The sequence below is a fragment of the Bos grunniens genome, chromosome 2 (assembly GCF_055505025.1).
Source record: "Bos grunniens cultivar Pamir isolate PY7600 chromosome 2, Bosgru_T2T1.0, whole genome shotgun sequence".
NCBI lineage: Eukaryota > Metazoa > Chordata > Mammalia > Artiodactyla > Bovidae > Bos > Bos grunniens.
Window position 1 is genome coordinate 84,887,231 of NC_141166.1, and position 18,356 is coordinate 84,905,586.

General features: G+C 36.4%; 1 protein-coding gene and 1 long non-coding RNA gene across 20 annotated transcripts in view; both read left to right on the plus strand.

Annotated features, from left to right (window-relative positions):
* LOC147378292 (uncharacterized) overlaps nucleotides 1-18,356 on the plus strand; it is a 720,625-nt gene that overhangs the window by 198,182 nt on the left and 504,087 nt on the right. The window lies entirely within an intron of this gene.
* On the plus strand, nucleotides 5,311-17,592 carry LOC147378293 (uncharacterized). The gene is made up of 2 exons (XR_015145801.1): nucleotides 5,311-6,197; nucleotides 8,896-17,592. It is a non-coding gene; the product is annotated as an uncharacterized LOC147378293 (long non-coding RNA).

Here is an 18,356-nt window from a genome sequence, read left to right on the forward strand (position 1 = left end):
TGCAATCTTTGTAACTCTATGGACTGTAGCCTGCCTGGCTCCTCTGTCCGTGGCATTCTCCAAACAAGAATACTAGAGCGGGTTGCGATGCCTTCCTCCAGGGTATCTTCACAACCCAGGGACTGAATCCATGTCTCTTAGGTCTCCTACATTGGCAGGCAGGTTCTTTACCACTAGCGCCACCTGGGAAACTCCAACTAACTGCTAGCAAGGTAATTTTTTTAAGCTTCACTTAAAAAAAGAGAAAAACTATTCATGGGTTCCAGATCTGAATAAGATGTACTAGACATACTTCAACCTGTCACTCACAATGAATACAGCTGTAAAACCTGAACAGAATATATAGAACAGCTATTTGAGGTTCTCACTATAATGTAAAGTACCGATGACCCATCAGTGAGTTTACCATATTTTTTCTCCTCTAGTATACCCTAGCCTGGATCCAAGTAGCCGAAGACATGAAAGTAAGCATCAGATTAAGAGAGAAAACGTGGGGTGAAGCCTTCCAGGTCAGGTTTCAAGAGAAAGAAAGAGGTATTGTGGTAGCAACAGTGGTGGCTGCAGGGCCCACAGGTGCTTCAAACCTTGAGGGATATGAACATTTGATACTTCGTTTTCTTTGTCATTCTCTGTCCTCCTGTTTCTTGATCTGAAATAACACAGGAAGTTGGTGTTAGAGTACTTACTGAATTCTGTGGAACTAAAAAGGGAGTCCCAGGGCATCAGAAAGTATCAAGAGGGATCATAAATATATAAAGATAGAGAAAACAATCCTATTAAATTATTTATGAACTTCTGGACTTACTTCAGCTGCATGTGCATGGATCTAATTTACAATATTCTTTGAGAATGGAACTAATTGGTGGGCAATTGCCCATGTCTTAGACTGGCCACTGGGTGGCAAACACACAAGACAGGTGGAAATAGCACTTCAAAGGCATGGGAAACTGGAATGTGTCTTGATACCACAAACCACAGATGGCTAGTCAGAACATGGGGCCTGAACCCAAGTGGGTTGACTGCCTGCTAAAGCAAAATATCAACATTTTCCATGAGATTTAAAGAAGACTTAGAGTCTCGTACGATAATGTTTAAAGTGTCTGGAAAATAATGGATAATTAATTGGCAAAAAAAAAAAAAATCCAGGAAAACCCAGTTCACATGAGAAAAGACAACGAACAGATAACAATGCTGAGATAATTAAGCCGTTGAATAATAATAAAACAGCTGTTGTAAAAGTGCTCAAAGAAGTAAGAATGAACACTCTTTAACCAAATGTACAGAAAGTCTAAGCAAAACCCCAAAGATATTCAGTTCAGTTCAGTCACTCAGTCGTGTCAATTTGTGACCCCATGGACTGTAGCACGCCAGGCTTCCCTGTCCATCACCAACTCCTGGAGCTTGCTCAAACTCATGTCCATTGAGTCGACGATACCATCCAACTATCTCACTCTCTGTCGTTCCCTTCTCCTCCTGCCTTCAATCTTTCCCAGCATCAGGGTCTTTTCTAATGGGTCCATTCTTTGCATTAGGTGGCCAAAGTATTGGAGCTTCAGCGTCAGCATCAGTACTTCCAATGAATATTCAGGACTGGTCTCCTTTAGGATGGACTGGTTTGATCTCCTCACAGTCCAAGGGGCTCTCAAAAGTCTTCTCCAACACCACAGTTCAAAAGCATCGATTTTCTGGCACTCAGCTTTCTTTATGGTCCAACTCTCATATCCAGGGCTTCCCTTGTGGCTCAGCTGGGAAAGAATCCACCTGCAGTGTGGGAGACCTGGATTTGATCCCTGGGTTGGGAAGATACCCTCCAGAAGGGAAAGGCTACCCACTCCAGTATTCTGGCATGGAGAATTCCATGGACTGTATAGTCCATGGGGTCGCAAAGAGTCGGACATCACTGAGTGACTTTCACTTTCACTTTCTTTCACTTCATGTGTGATTACTGGAAAAACCATAGCTTTGACCAGATGAACCTTTGTTGGCAAAGTAATGTCTCTGCTTTTAATACGCTCTCTAGGTTTGTTGTAGCTTTTCTTCCAAGGAGCAAGCATGTTTTAATTTCATGGCTGCAATCACTATCTCCAGTGAATTTGGAGCCCAAGAAAATAAAGTCTTTCACTGTTTCCATTGTTTCTCCATCTATTTGCCATGAAGTGATCAGACTGGATGCCATGATCTTCATTTTTTTGAATGTTGAGCTTTCAACCAACTTTTTCACTCTCCTCTTTCACTTTCATCAACAGGCTCTTTAGTTCCTCTTCACTTTCTGCCATTAGGGTGGTGTCATCTGCATATGTGAGGTTACTGATGTTTCTTCTGCCAATCTTGATTCCAGCTTCTGCTTCAGGCAGCCTGGTATTTCACATGATATATTCTGCATATGAGTTAAATAAGCAGGGTTACATATACAGCCTTGACATACTCCTTTCCCAATTTGGAAACAATCTGTTGTTTCATGTCTGGTTCTAACTGTTGCTTCTTGACCTGCATACAGATTTCTCAGGAGGGAGGTAAGGTGTTCTGGTATTCCCATCTCTTTAAGAATTTTCCACAGTTTGTTGTGATCCACACAATCAAAAACTTTGGTGTAGTCAGTAAAGCAGAAGTAGATGTTTTTCTGGAATTCTCTTGCTTTTTCTATGATTCAGCGGATGTTGGCAGTTTGGTCTCTGGTTCCTCTGCCTTTTCTAAATCCAGTTTGAACATCTGGAAGTTCTCGGTTCATGTACTATTGATATTAATAATTACCAAATGGAAATTTTAGGATTAAAATTATAAGAGCCTAAACTCTGCAAAAAAAAAAAAAAATTAGCAAACAAAACAGAAACTCTTCAAATAAACAAACAAGGGAATAAAAGTCTTCATTATATGAGCTCAAGAGCTGATTGGAGATAAAAGAGGAAATAGTAAACTTGAGGTTAAATAAGTAGAAATTATGAAATCTAAGAGAAAAAGAAACAGGAAACAGAGCCTCAGGGCAGTAACAACATGTCTAGTATTTATGTTATAGGAATCCTAGAAAATGAGGAGAAATAATTTACTAGAGCAAAAAATCTTTGAAGAAATATTAGCTGAAAATTTCCCAAATATGCTGAAAGAAACTTAAAGATTCAATAAGCTCAGTAAGTCTAAAACAGGATAAACTCAAGGAAATTTAGACCAAGAAACACTAATCAAACTGTTAAGCACTAACAACAAACAAACAAAATATCTTAAAGGCAGCCAGAGAAAAACAATGTTTTTCTTACAGGAGATTCAAATAATTGCAGATTTCTCATCAGAAATCTTGGAGGTCAGAAAAAAGTATATGAACATTTTTGTAGGAAATGTTGAAATGCTGAAAGTGAAGAACTGTCAATCTAGAATTCTATATTGAAGGAAAAAAATGTAGTTCATGAATGAAAGTGAAATAACATTCTCATGTGAAGGAGAGCTAAGAACATTTGTGTCTAGAAGATCTGTGTCACAAGAATTGCCCAAGGAAGTTCTCAAACAGGAAGGGATTATACCAGAAAGCAACGTGGAATAGGTGCAATGAAAGAAGAGCAAAAAGAATTTGAGGAAGCATAATAGATACATCTTTTCTCAAGTTCTTTAAAATATTGTTGAGAATTGAAAGCAAAAATATTATAACATCATCTGAAGGGATTCTTAATGAACATAGATGTAATATATAAAGCCATTAAAGCATAAAGGGGAGGGGTAAAGAAATCTGATATCTACATTACATTCCAAATGGTAAAATAGTCATTATAATTAAGCAGTTAAATATGTATTGTAAATCATAGAGCAACCACTAAAAGCAAACAAAATATACAAAGAGTAATTTATATCAATTGGAATAGAATACTAAAAATATTCAAATAATGCAAAAAAAGGGAGGAAAAGGACAAGAGAGAATCAACAACAGAGAGAAAAACAAAACAATATAATGGTAGAACCTAAATCTAAATATGCCAAAAATGATCAATAAATGAAACAGTTCAACTGCCAAAATTAAAAGACAGACTTTAGAGTGGACTAAAAATATGACTCAACTACATGCTTCTTACAAAAAGCTCATGTGAAATATGAGCTCATGTGAAATACTGGTAGGTGAAAAACTATCAGGATAGGAGAAAAACACATCATAAAAACACCGTCTTGTACCTCACATGGTGGAAGGGGCCAAGGAGGTCTGGGGAATCTCTTTCTTATGAGCTCCATCTTCATGACCTAAGAACCCCCCACAGGCCCCGTTTCCTAATATGTCATCTTTGGTGGTCAGGATTTCAACATATGAATTTTGGGGAGCCATAAACATTCAGTCCATAGCATTCCTAATATAATTATATTCACAACTCTATCTTTGCTCATTTCTATAATTTCAAACAACGTATTAAACCTTGTCACATCATTCATAGTCAGTATTTTTTAAGATGTGGCCTTTATTTTGTAAGATGTGGTGCTGTCCTTTTCATTTACTGCCCCTCAGTTTCTGCTGCCCCGATTCTATGTCAGTCATGCCCTTATTTAAAAGATGTTTAATTGTTTATTTATATTAGTGTGGGTTTATGGGTTCTTCCTTTGCTTAGTTATTAAATACTAATGTTATTTTGATGCTCAAATTTAGCTAACGAAAGAAAAGCCCCATGAGATGTTCTTTGATATATTCTCATCATTTTTTGAGAACTTCCATCTTCTGCCATGTTGAAATGTTTTAGGCTTATCTTGCACTTTTCCTGATGCAGCCTGGAATTTACCTTGAATTCTTGGACAATGATATTTGGAAATGAAGTTCATGGTACTAAATCTGCTCATTATCCCTTGTAGGTGTTATTGTTTCTAGGTTCTCTCAATAGTCACAGCTAGGGAATAGATGTATGATCTCCCTATAGATATATATACATGTGTACACATATGTGAGCTTCCCAGGGGGTGCTAGTGGTTAAGAACCCACCCACCAATGCAGGGGACATAAGAGACATGGGTTCTATCCCTGGGTTGGGAAGATCCCCTGAAGGAGGCCGTGGCAATTCACTCCAGTATTCTTGCCTGGAGAATCCCATGGACAGAGGAGCCTGTTGGGGTACAGTCCATGGGGTCAAAAAGAGTTGGACATAACTGAAGCAACCTAGTGCTCATGCATGCATGCACATAAAAGCACATACATTTATTTTAATATATATGTGTATCCATGTATATGTATGTTTATATAGAGATAAAGATATGTGTATACTCATTTACAATGTATATATTATAAAGGAAGCATCTTTGTAATATAAATGCATATATACATGTTTTTACATATATATTTAAAACTATGGCCATACTGATATCTACAATCCTAGTTCAACATTATAGATGTTATTGCACTTTTATATTTTTGTACTTTGTAGGATAGACTTTCTATTCTGTAACACATAACAGAAGTCTTCTGTCATTTGTACACATGTTGATTCTAAAAACTGAAAAACAATGAACACATTTTAGATTGTTATTGTAGCTTCATTATTCATTGCAGAGACACATAGTGCTTGTTAGGATCGCTTTTATTTCTTCACATTTACAGATCCAATGCAGTTATCTCTCTACTATTCAAAAGAGCATGTTTCCAGGGATAAATTAAACAAGTTTTCTCTTTAATACCCTCAACCAATTAACTTTATTAGATCTTCAGGTTCTCTCTTCATCAGTGATAATGCTGATTACCTGCCCAAATTCTCTCATCCTCAATTCCCTGTGAATAACCACTTTTTTTTTTTTTGTCCATTGATCTCTCTGCTCCAGTAATTGGCCTGAGAGTACACATCAATGCTCCTCTGAATTAAATCCACTGTTTCTTGACCCTTTCAGGTTTTCTTTTTTCATTTGGTTAATATAAACACTACTGCTGCTGCTGCCAAGTCGCTTCAGTCGTGTCCGACTCTGTGCGATCCCATAGACAGCAGCCCACCAGGCTCCCCTGTCCCTGGGATTCTCCAGGCAAGAACACTGGAGTGGGTTGCCATTTCCTTCTCCAATGCATGAAAGTGAAAAGTGAAAGTGAAGTGGCTCAGTCCTGTCCGACCCTCAGCGACCCCATGGACTGCAGCCTTCCAGGCTCCTCCGTCCGTGGGATTTTCCAGGCAGGAGTACTGGAGTGGGGTGCCATTGCCTTCTCCGAATATAAACCCTAGAAGGGGCCTAAACCTTTTTTGAATGTTTGAATGTTGGTAAGATGTCTTTATTTTTTCCTATGATAAGTTGACTTTTTACGCATGGCTGTAAATGTTAGGTTAAAAATACTCTTCCATTGTCTTTTAGCATCTTGTAATCCAATAAGAAATCTAATACTAACCTGATCATTATTTCTATTAATAAGTGAATCTGTGAACATATTTAGGATCAGACCTTTATTCTTAGTGTTCTAACTTTTCATACTAGCAAGTCTAGGTGGGGTTCCTGTTTTATTTGCTCTGCTGGGCAACTGGCAGGCACTTTCAGCCTTACTCTTGACAGCTCTAAGGTTATATTTTCTATGGTTTCCTTCCTTCCCTCCTTTTCTTCTGTTCTTCCTCTGATCTCTATTAGTTAGATGTTGGAATTCCTGGTTAATCCTTTATATTTAAATGTTTTCCTCTCTTATATTAACTATGAAAGGATATCTTTTTTGGTTTGTTTTATGCATTCCTATACTTTTCTAAACATTTTATGTACTTTTTTATTTGAAAAAACATTAAAAATTATTTTGAAGAGCTCTAATTATTTACTTGTTCCTTTTTTATATCATTCTATTCCCTTAAAAAATTAAATCAAGACTCTCTTAGGCTATTAGTGTCTTAATACACACACCAAATAATTGCCCTTTTTCTCTCCAAAGAGATCATTCATTCTTTTTTGAGAAGATCTGTTTTTCTCTATTTGTATGTTTTGCCTGGGGGTTGAAAATGCCCATTTCTGAGAGTTCTGGGGAGGTACAGTTTTTTGGGAAAGAATCATCCTTCAATGCCCCTCCCTTCTGGCCTACTATCTTTTTCTCCTCCCTTCTCTCCATCCCACCTGTGGTGGGAGTTCAGACTTTTGGATTCTGCACTGCAGATTGCTTTTCTTCTAGACTGCATACCCTTTGTGCGTATTCTCAGGTTTGGCTGGCCATATGGCTTGTCACCTATTTTGCTTTTGCACGTACATATATATTGTATTTTGTTGTTATTTACATGTACATTTACCCCATTTCTTGACATCTGTTAAGTCACAATGTCTCACAACTGATGTTTTAGAACATATTAAATATCTATTACTTTTTTTTTAAAAGGGGGCCTCAGGTAAATAGGTAATTAACTCACATGTTCTGTACACTATCTTGAATCAAGTTCCTTTGGTTTTCATGTTTTAAATTTCCTAGCAAAGCAAGTAGCCATGTGGTCCCAAGTCACTCTGATTGGTGCTTTTGTCATGAATAAAGTCTAACATAGCATAGTCTGTTTAACACTTTTTATATCTTTGTTTATGAAGAAGTTGACTAAGAGATACTATAATAGAATCATTATAATATGTAGAAAGTGTTTGTGCAGATCATGAAAAGGAAAAGTTTAAATAACTAAATTGAAGGAAAAATTATTTTTATTCATTAGTATGATTACTGAAATTTATATTATTAAAAAGAAAAATTCTTGGGAAACTCCAATCTGAGACAGTTATGGGTAATAATTCCCTAGAGTTGCTATACTCTAGATCTAGATCTAAACCTAATTTCCTTTGTGAAATAAGTTTGAGAAACATGGTATGTATTTCTTTCTATGAGTAATAAAGGTCATTGGCATGTTAAAGACTAAAAAAATCCTATAATTGAGGCTCATTAATATTACTTAACCCAATTTATCCCAATTTTTTTGATTACAGATTTTTTATTTTTACAAAATTTGTAACCCCACAGTAGAATTCATATTTCAAGACACGTTTTTGGGTTATACTGGCCTAATGGAATAAATACAACTTGGTTTTTAGGCACGCTGCTGCTACTGCTAAGTTGCTTCAGTCGTGTCCGACTCTGTGTGACCCCATGGACTGCAGCTTACCAGGTCCTCCATCCATGGGATTTTTCCAGGCAAGAGGACTGGAGTGGGTTGCCATTGCCTTCTTTAGTCATGATTCTGGTATAAAATAATAGTAAGACTTTTATTGTCACTCCATATTTTGTTCCTGTCTCGTACTTTTTAAATTCTCTAGTCTCTAAATTCCAAGTCTAGAGATCCTCTTTGGAGAGTTTTTCATTTTTACTCATATCAGTCTTAAAGTTATTTCCAGAATTCTTTGTGTTCTTTCATAGTTAAAATAATTCTTCAGATTTTTCCACTGATTCATCAAACATTTCCATCTTATTTTGCATAAAGTGTACTATATTTTTGGAAGTATATAAATATACTAGTTACATGGAGTAAGTTAGTAAGCAGTATTTCTTTGGTCAATTTGTTGTTTTCTATTAAAAAAGAGAAAATGGTGAAACAATGCAGACAAGAGATACAATTATATGACTTTTGTCATTTCACTGTCTCTAGCAGAGAAAAGTGTTCATTTTGTTGCTTTTTATTTTCTGTAGAGGTATTAGGCCTTTGCCTCAAAGGTGTAATATCTGAATAATAAGATCTCTTTTGACTTATATCTGACCTCTGCATCCTACTCATTTTTTACTGAGAGTCAGCTAACTAGGCTGCCAGATATTGTGTCTCTTAGGAAATTTTTCCCCATCCTGCAGTAAACTTTCATAAGGAAAAGGCAAATAAAATCAAATTTTCTTGTGGAATGCTTAATACAAGTAACATATTATAGCACTTTTCCCCCAGAAATTTATCAGTTATTGATATAAACATATTATCCTGTCTTGATTTAAACTGTTAATTGTTCTCAATAGTTCTATTTCTTGTTGTTCAGTTGCTCAATTGTGTCTGACTCTGTGCAACCCCATGGACTGCAGCACACCAGGCTTCCCTGTCCTTCACCATCTCCTGAAGCTTGCTCAAACTCACGTTCATTGATTCGATGACGCCATCCAACCATCTCATCCTCTGTTGTCCCCTTCTCCTGCCTTCAATCTTTCCCAGAATCAGAATCTTTTCCAGTGAGCCAGCTCTTCACATCAGGTGGCCAAAAGTATCGGAGCTTCAGTGTCAGCAACAGTCCTTCCAGTGAATGTTCAGAACTGATTTCCTTTAGGATTGACTGGTTTGATCTCCTCGCAGTTCAAGGGACTCTCTAGAGTCTTCTCCAAAACCACAGTTCAAAGGCAACAATTGTTTGGTCTTCAGCCTTTTTATTGTCTAGCTCTCACATCCATAAGTGGACTGGAAAAACTATAGCTCTGACTATACGGATCTTTGTAGGCAAAGTCATGTCTCTGCCTTTTAATACGCTGTCTAGGTTTGTCATTGCTTTATTTAGTTTAGGCTAACTAGTTTAGGCTGAAATCATTTTGACCAGACTTCCTTAAAGCAGAAAGAGGGAATACTTTCTTATCCTAAAAAGAACTACTTCTCACATAGCTTTAATTTTTTGTCTTCAAATGTGAATGATCAAAGTAATTAGTGATCTTAAATGCTTCAGTAGTTCATCATGTGATATTAAAAAGCAATAGGTCAGAATGTGACAGAATAACTTATTTGCCATTTAGTAGCAATATATTTGTGCTGTGGTTACATTGTTAAGCAAACTAAAACAAGCAAATCTTCATGCCAGGGTCTTAGTTAATGTCATCTTGTTTGGCTGAGAAAATCTGAAACATCTCTGAGAAGACATATTTTAAGAGAGCATTGGGACATGCATATTTTTAGAATGCTAATAAAGCCTATCACCCCTCTGGTTTTAGCTGCCAGAAATTATGATTCATAGTTCTTGATAGCAAAGAACAGAAAACATTGTAAAGGGAAAGAAATTCTAACAGATTGCTCAGGAATGATTTCTGAGTGTCAGTTAATCAAACATTTCTATTTCATTCCTTCAGAAAAATGTGCTCTTCTGTTTCGAAAAATGGATCTAGAAAAATCTTTATTTTTTCTTTCTAATAGCCCATGATTACTGATTAATTCCTAGTATTATTAAGAAAACTGGATCATGAAAGAATATGAAACATTTTAATTACCTATATTAACAAAAATGACACAGCTGAAAATTTGCCTGTGAAGAATGTTTCTAAAGAACAAAGGATGTGTGTTTAAAGATTCTGGAAAACTGTTACATTATTATATTGTATTATTTCAATTTTTATTATTATTATGAAGAAAAAGCCAATTAAAAAGTATTTTCAATAAATTTTTTGAACTTATTTTAGAATGTAAAATTTCAAAATATATGACAACATTCTCAGTTGTATTATGCTAGAAAGCTTTGGATTAATTTAGATTTAGGAATGGAAAAAGAACTACTAGCTATCATTATAATTGATAGTCAAAGTGTTCTGTATCAAATAACAGCTCTTGCAAAAGTCCTAAGTTATGCATTTGTGATAGTACATTTCTGATGCTACTGCTTCTTATTAATGATGATTTTACTTATGACATGGTTTTCTCAAATTCTAGTTAAGTGTACTATTATTTCTATTTACCTTAGAAGATTTCTACTCCTCTTTTTCTTATTACAGCACATTTAGAAATATAGAGAGATATAAAAAGAATTGTCATTAAGAGCCTGCACTGTGATACTTATTTAGCTTTTGAATGGCCTTTTACACAAAAATAACTGTTCTATAGAAATTTTAAGGTATAAGAAAGCACCTCACTTATTAAGAAATCCCCTCTTATTCAACTGATCAGTCAGTATTTAAAAATGCATGTGTTGGATACTGCAGATAGAAGTGTGGAAAGCATTTGTGTTTTAATTAAAATTTTAGAGGAAAAATCATTCACATGAATTAATAGCAATATTTTTAACAGGTTGCATAAATGGTGACAAAATTTGCATCTTTGTATTCAAGAAGAGTATGGAGTTACTTGGTGAAGATCACTACATATGTTAAATCCTTTCAACATGTACTATAAATATTAAAAATCTGTGGCTATTAAATTACGTGAAAGCAAATGACTTGTGAGTAATCACAAATACCTGTTCTGCTCCCACTTATTACTTGTTTTCTAAAAGGTAGCATGGGAATGAAATGCAAACATAACATAAAAGAGTATGACTTCCTGTTAAATGATGCTTTATCATATAATGGAATAATACAGTCTAATTCAATACAGGACTAAACCAACATTTGAATTAAATGAGAATTCCTGAAGCCAGGAGCATCAGTACTCTAAAGTGTATCCTGTTTATATATCTCTCCAGAAGTTTCTGTTTTCTTTTTTAATTGCTCCTGTGGAACTGCAAAAAGTTACAAAGAGTTAGACTTGACTGAGCGACTGAGCACATGGCACGTGGAACAGCAAAGAACTTTAGATGTAAATAAATTTCACAAATCATGAGTCAAAAGAAGCAGGGACATAGAGTTAAAAAAAAAAAACCACCACCACAAACTTGTACAAAAACCATCTATGGTAATGAATGAAATGAAATGAAGTTTGGTTCTGTTAGAGTTTTGATTCTCAATCAAATATATCCTTGGTAATTCTCATCTTTTTTTTTTCCTTTGAGAGGATCCCTATCACCTCACCTGTTTGCTTTAAGACTTTTTTTTTTTCATCTGCGATCAATGAACAAGTAGTATGCTTCTTTCAATATACTGTCAAGGGGAAGAGCCACTGTCTGGTTCTTTGGACACATAGATATTTTGTTACTAAGAAGTGAGAGTGTAGCAGTCACAGGGTTACAGAATTTCAGAAAGGAAGTCCTAAGATGTTGCTTGGAATCCTAAGATGTTCTCTGATGAATCCCAGAACTCCAGGTCTCTCCAAGATCACTTAGTTCTAATGTTTTCACATACTAGTCTTCTAACTCCAATGGTATCTGAAGAAAGGGTTCCACTGTTTAGAAAAAGACTGAAGACCTCCAAGTACTGTCTGTCATTTCAGATGTGAAGAAATAATACTTGAAAGTTTAACTGACTAGGGAAGCATATTGAGATGCTCAAGGGTCTCACACTTTTCAAGATTACACAGAGTGGAAAGTGACTCTGGCAAACTCTTCAAGAATAAAACTCACATCTTCTGCAATTCTAAAACACTTCTTTTTCATTATCATGTTTGCTCCCTAACAGGGATTAAATTACTCCCCAGAACCCAGGGCAAATGAGTGGTATGACTGAGAAGGGACTTGCAAGCGTTTTGAATCTTCATTTTCATTCAGTGATATTTCTGGTAAGCTACAGTATGCCATATTCACAACTTCTGAGCTAGGGGAGGCAGGTAATCTTATTTGAGGGTGACAAGGGTCTTGTCTCCTTTAATAATTGATTCCCAAAATAAAAGATGTTAAGTATTGGGCACTTTCTCCCTTGTATTCCCTTTCTGCCTTGGGCTAGTGCAAGGCAGTGTACCTGGGAAGGCTTGTCTGCTTTTTAAACTTACAGTTTACCTTCTTTGAGCTGTCCTAAGGCTAGACTGGGGGGTGGCATGTGGATTGTGGGGAGTTTTAGCCAGCCTTTTGACCATAGATCTAAAACCTAGTTCTGTAATAAGCCTTATTGATCTCTGACCGGCTGTTTTTTGTTTTTACTTTTTGTGTCTTATTTTTCAATTGGTTCCAAATCCAGGAGAAAGAAAACAGTTATTTAACTCTCTAAAAACCCCAGATTAATATTATCCAAGCATGATGTAAAGGATTGGAATGATTCCTCAAAGAACTAGATAATACCAATACTTTCCTAATCTGTTCTTCAGATTTATGACATATTTCAGAGAACTCACACCTTAAGAAAAATAGTCTCTATCTATGTTCTTTCTGAAGGTGATTTTTTTTTTTTTTTTTTTGGACTGGTTTCCCCAGAGTATCATTGTGTTTGGGTCTATCTAATGAAGACCTGAATGATGTTCCTTTACCCTTCCCTGGCTCAAGTCCAATACCTGTAAGTCATTTCTGCTACTGCTCCTTTTCTCACCCCTTCACTGAATGAATAACCAATTCCTGTCAATTTAATATTTGAAAGAACTTTGGAACCTGCCTATATCTCTGTATCATCTGCCTTTATCTGGTGCTAATCCATTATTATCTCTTTTTTTCCCTGTGGAGTTTATTTTCACTATGATAAGTTTCTAATTGGTCTTCCTGCTTACTGGGTCTCATAAATCCATTCCCCAGATAGCAGTGACAGTGATTAAATCATGTTAGTCTCTTGCTTAAATTTCTTCAGCAGTTTCCCATCATGCAGAGAATAAAGTCCAAGCCCCTTGACTGGCCCCTCAGGCCCTTTGTGCCCTGATGCCTGACCAAGTTCTCCCACTGCGTTTTGGCCCCTCTCTCTATCAATGTCTGCACTTCAGTCACTCTCGTCCCTGATGGCCTACACTCAGTTCCTTGAATGTGTTGAGTTTTTGATGCCTTAGATCCTTCTTATACCTCTCTTGTCTAGAAATCTGTTTTTCTCCTTCTTTTTCTCTGAGCTCTTACAGAGTTCAGCTTAATGGGGTCACTTACGAGGTCTTTCCTGAACACTCAGTCTGCAGTAAGTTCCCTGTTTATTCTGCTATTCTCTTTTATAATACTCTTATTGCATAGCACTCATCAACATCCTGTATGTGTTTACTTGTTTGCTTTTAACCTGAAGAAAGCTCATCTCAAAATACGCACTAAATAATTATGTATATATATATCTAATGTTTATACAGATATATCTAATTAACTTATGTATAGGTATATCTGGGCTTCCCCATTGGCTCAGTGGTAAAGAATCTGCCAGCAATGCAAGAGCCACAGGAGACTCTGGTTCCATTCCTGGGTCAGGAAATCTCCTGGAGGAGGATATGGCAACCCACTCCAGTATTCTTGCCTGGAGAGTCCCATGGACAGAGGAGCCTGGTGGCCTATAGACCATGGGGTCTCAAAGAGTCAGACATGACTAAAGCGACCAAGCATGCATGTACAGGTTTATCTAGAGTAAATATCTCATAGTAAAGGCTCATTCTCCTTGTCTGGAATACTGGTGACAGTCTTAGGCGTGAACAGAGCAGATGCAGGTTTAGATTGGGTCCTTTTCCTTGCTTGTCATCTTGGTGTGTGCCTCATCTGCTTCCAAGTCCCGCCCATCACCAATCAGAGATGAAGCCATCCACATCCATCACATCTTGTCCACACACAGCCAGAATCAGAGCTGCAGCAGCTACTGCTAGGAGCGCTCAGGCTTTTGGCTTCTGTTGTGTCAAGCTGAGTCGTTCAAACACAGGGATTTCTGTAATACATGTATTATGCCAGACGTTATGTTTTTGTTACTAAGGGTAAGAATTATACATTATTGAAAAAGTTAGAAGGGACACCCTCTACTAGTGCCTCCTGCAAAATTCCTGTTGCCTGTCAGTATTCATGAATTGCTGTAGGGGTTGTGGGGAGTTTTATGAAGTCTTTGATGACTTTGGATATGAAGGACACGTTTCTGGAAAGTTTTTTTTGTCAGTTGAAACCCTTTCCCTCTATGCATGGTTTAGTTCCTAACTGATGTCACTTTGGAAATAACATTTTCCTTACCTGAGCCTGCAAATTCAGGTTAGGAATTTTCACTGGTTTCTGGCCTTCATTGTTACTATATATATATTTTTTCATGTTCAAGAATCAATGTTCCAAATTAAGATAAACACTGCCTGGACATACAGAGGTTTGATATGGTCCAAAAGCTCATTTTGTTTTAGACAAGTGCTGAGGCTGGTGAAATGGGATATCATTTTGCTGTTGCTTAAAGCTAGCAATCTCCTTTGTAGAAAAGTGACAGTTTCTTAAGGATTCAACACCATTGTAGAGGCAATGTGAAACATATTAAAATGTGATGCTGATCCAAAAAAAAAAAAAACCACCAAAAACCACGTTTGTCTAGGTTCTTTGACACGAGGAGAGAGGTGAACTTTATATTGTAGTGAAAATTCTCTCTTTGTAAAGCTGTATTAAAAGCTTATGTCAGTAAAAGTTTCAAAATGGGAAGGACAATGTTTGTGATCAACAATGTCTTTTCTCAAGATGTTTCTACAATGGGAGAGTCTTTGTGGAATTGAACACAGTCCAACCTGATCCTCAGCCTCCCAGTCTTAAAAACTTGATTTCAATCACACACAAGGAGGGAATCCATTGCTCAGGGTGACTGATATGGGGTCAGAATGCCATCTTGTTAATTTAGAATGAGAAATGTAACTCACAGATCAGCCTTACAAGCAGACTTACTCACTTTGGATAGTCCTATCTGGGCACCTAATTTATTAATGGAAGTGTGGTTGGTGAGTCTACAAGTAGAAGGAGAAGGACAAGTAAGAAGAAGAGAAAAAAGCAGAGGAAGAGGAAGAAGAAAGTCAAATAATAAATAGATTTAGATTACTTCCACAATAGGAATGGAATTTTCAAGCTGTTTGGCTAAGTGTTTGCCTCTTCTAGACAGAGCTGGATTGCACTGCCAATATAAGCCTCTGTGACTTAGTTTTTAGTGTTTCGGGGGCTGACCAACTCAATTTTGAATACACATATTTTAAGATCTCTGTTCAAACTGTCAATTCAAGTACAACCAAATATTGTAGAGCTTGAAGTCATTTCTTCTTTAAGGTGGTTATATATGTCTTCTCTGGTACATTATATACAGATATTAAATTTTTCAAAATTAAATCTGGATTTCAAATATTAAAGCACTATGCTAAGAATACCATATGGATCAGCATTAAATAGTCATTTGTAGTCTAGCAGTTTAGCACTATTTCAGCCAATCACAGGAGGGAAGAATGTTGGAAATAAAACCTGAGAAATTAGATGAAGAGGAAGAGGGGTTAAAGATAAGGACTGTTATTAAAGGGCTGCTTCTTAGGTTCCATTTGGTTGAGGTACATTGATGCTCACTTGTCTGCTTCTTGCTTAGCCTAGACAGAAGAGATGGTCCTTGTTTGCTACAAATCTGTAAAGCAAGGCTGCTCTTTTTTCCCAGATAAAGTATCTTACTATAAGCTTTTGATTTGAATATTGGATGACAGATTTTTCAACTGTTTAATTATTTTTATTGATTATTTTTGTGTTTCAGCTAGCTAGCCCACATTAAATGCAAATATTGTTTTGCTGACAATCTTTGCCTGATTTGTTATTTTATTACCTGTACAGAGGCCCTGTTGGAGACTTCCTTTTAAGCACTTGGCTTCTTACTGTAAATTGTGTCCCTAACACTGGAGGAGAGAAAAATAACCTGCAAGATTTTCTTTCAGCATTAACCATTTGGAGGACCTTTTAGTTCTTGTAAATGATTTCACAGAATTTAAAGTCTGAGATCACTATGGATGTGGGGCATTGGAAAAATGGGGAAAATTCACATGGGTATTTGAACTGTCATTCCCTGAACTACATCTGTGGGTTTGAAGTCATTATTAAAAAGGATAGATGGAGAGTGAAAAAGTTGGCTTAAAGCTCAACATTCAGAAAACGAAGATCATGGCATCTGGTCCCATCACTTCATGGCAAATAGATGGGGAAGCACTGGAAACAGAGGCAGACTTTATTTTGGGGGGCTCCAAAATCACTGCAGATGGTGACTGCAGCCATGAAATTAGAAGGTGCTTACTCCTTGGAAGGAAAGTTATGACCAACCTAGACTGCATATTCAAAAGCAGAGACATTACTTTGCCAACAAAAGTCCATCTAGTCAAGGCTATGGTTTTTCCAGTAGTCATGAATGGATGTGAGAGTTGGACTATGAAGAAATCTGAGCACTGAAGAATTGATGCTTTTGAGCTGTGGTGTTGGAGAAGACTCTTAAGAGTCCCTTGGTCTTCAAGGAGATCCAACCAGTCCATCCTAAAGGAGATTAGTCCTGGGTGTTCATTGGAAGGACTGATGTTGACACTGAAACTTCAATACTTTGGCCACCTGATGTGAAGAGCTGACTCATTTGAAAAGACCCTGATGTTCGGAAAGATTGAAGGCAGGAAAGGCAATGATAGAGAATGGGATGGTTGGATGGCATCACTGACTCAGTGGATGTGAGTTTGAGTAAACTCCAGGAGTTGGTGATGGACAGGGAGGCCCATAGTGCTGCAGTCGCAAAGAGTTGGACATGACTGAGCAACTGAACTGAACTGAGAAACAAATTAAGAAAGAAATATTTATTAACAGAACCGATAAAGCTATGTTTGTTCTTTACCGAAGATCAAAGTACTGTTAAGAAAAAATGGAAATCAATTAAAGGTCAGACCATTTACAATTAACTTAAAAATCTATATTTTAAATCTGGAGAATGCTCAGTTGCAAGATGTTTTCAAAGTTTTATATTGAATCAGATGACTGTTTTTAGACTTTTGAAAAAAGAATATGCCTTCAAATCAACAATCTGAATGTTATGTTGTGAAGAAAATGAGATAATCAGGTAGTACTGTTCAGTTTGGTAATATGTATTTATCGTGTAATAGTAAATTTATCTCAAGCATGGCAGAACAGAGGCTCACATGATTATGGATTGTAGAATGTGGACAAGACAATCTGTATTCTCATTGTTCTGAATGTCATAATAAATGCTCTCATAAAATAAAAAAATCTTCCATTCTTTGGCTAAATATATAAAATCACACACTTTGGCTAATATATAAAATTGCAATTGTATATAAATATAAAAATTACACACAGTATATCATTTAATTCCCATACAATATGGAAAAATTTTGGTTTATAAGACTGACCGGCCCTGGATTCTTATTATGGGTTGAAGGTTGCTGCCTGAACTTTTGTTTAAAGGTAAACACACAAATAAATTTTGTTTTGGTTTTACTTTAAAAAAAAAAAAACAGAACAAAATAATAATAGAAAAAGAACCCTAGCATTACCTAGATGGCAGTCTTTAAGGGGAGTGACTCTTCTAATGATGCTAACTTTATTGTAAGTTCTGGTAGAACTGTGAGCTCTAAATTGGATGGAGAAATATTCCTTTCAGATTTGTCATGAATATGCTGGTTGCCCTTTAAACAGGCTGGACAGGAAGCTCTGTGCAGGTATCAAAGAGAAGGAAAGCAGACTTTTCCTGGAAACTAGGCAGGAGACTAAATGAAGCCCTCAGAACAGTGAATCTCAAATACTGGCCAATGGACTCAGGCTGATCTGTGATGACATTTTCACTGGATTGCAGTGAAATTAGGTCTTCAAGGGAAAAAAAACTTTTCATTAAATCTTTTCTTTATAAAAATTAGCCTTTACTGAGAGATTCTGTACTTCCTACTTTTTGGTGTTTATATAAGGATGTAATGATGACAGTGGATGTAATTTCATTCATTTTATATAGTATTTTTCCTTGATAAAATAAAAAA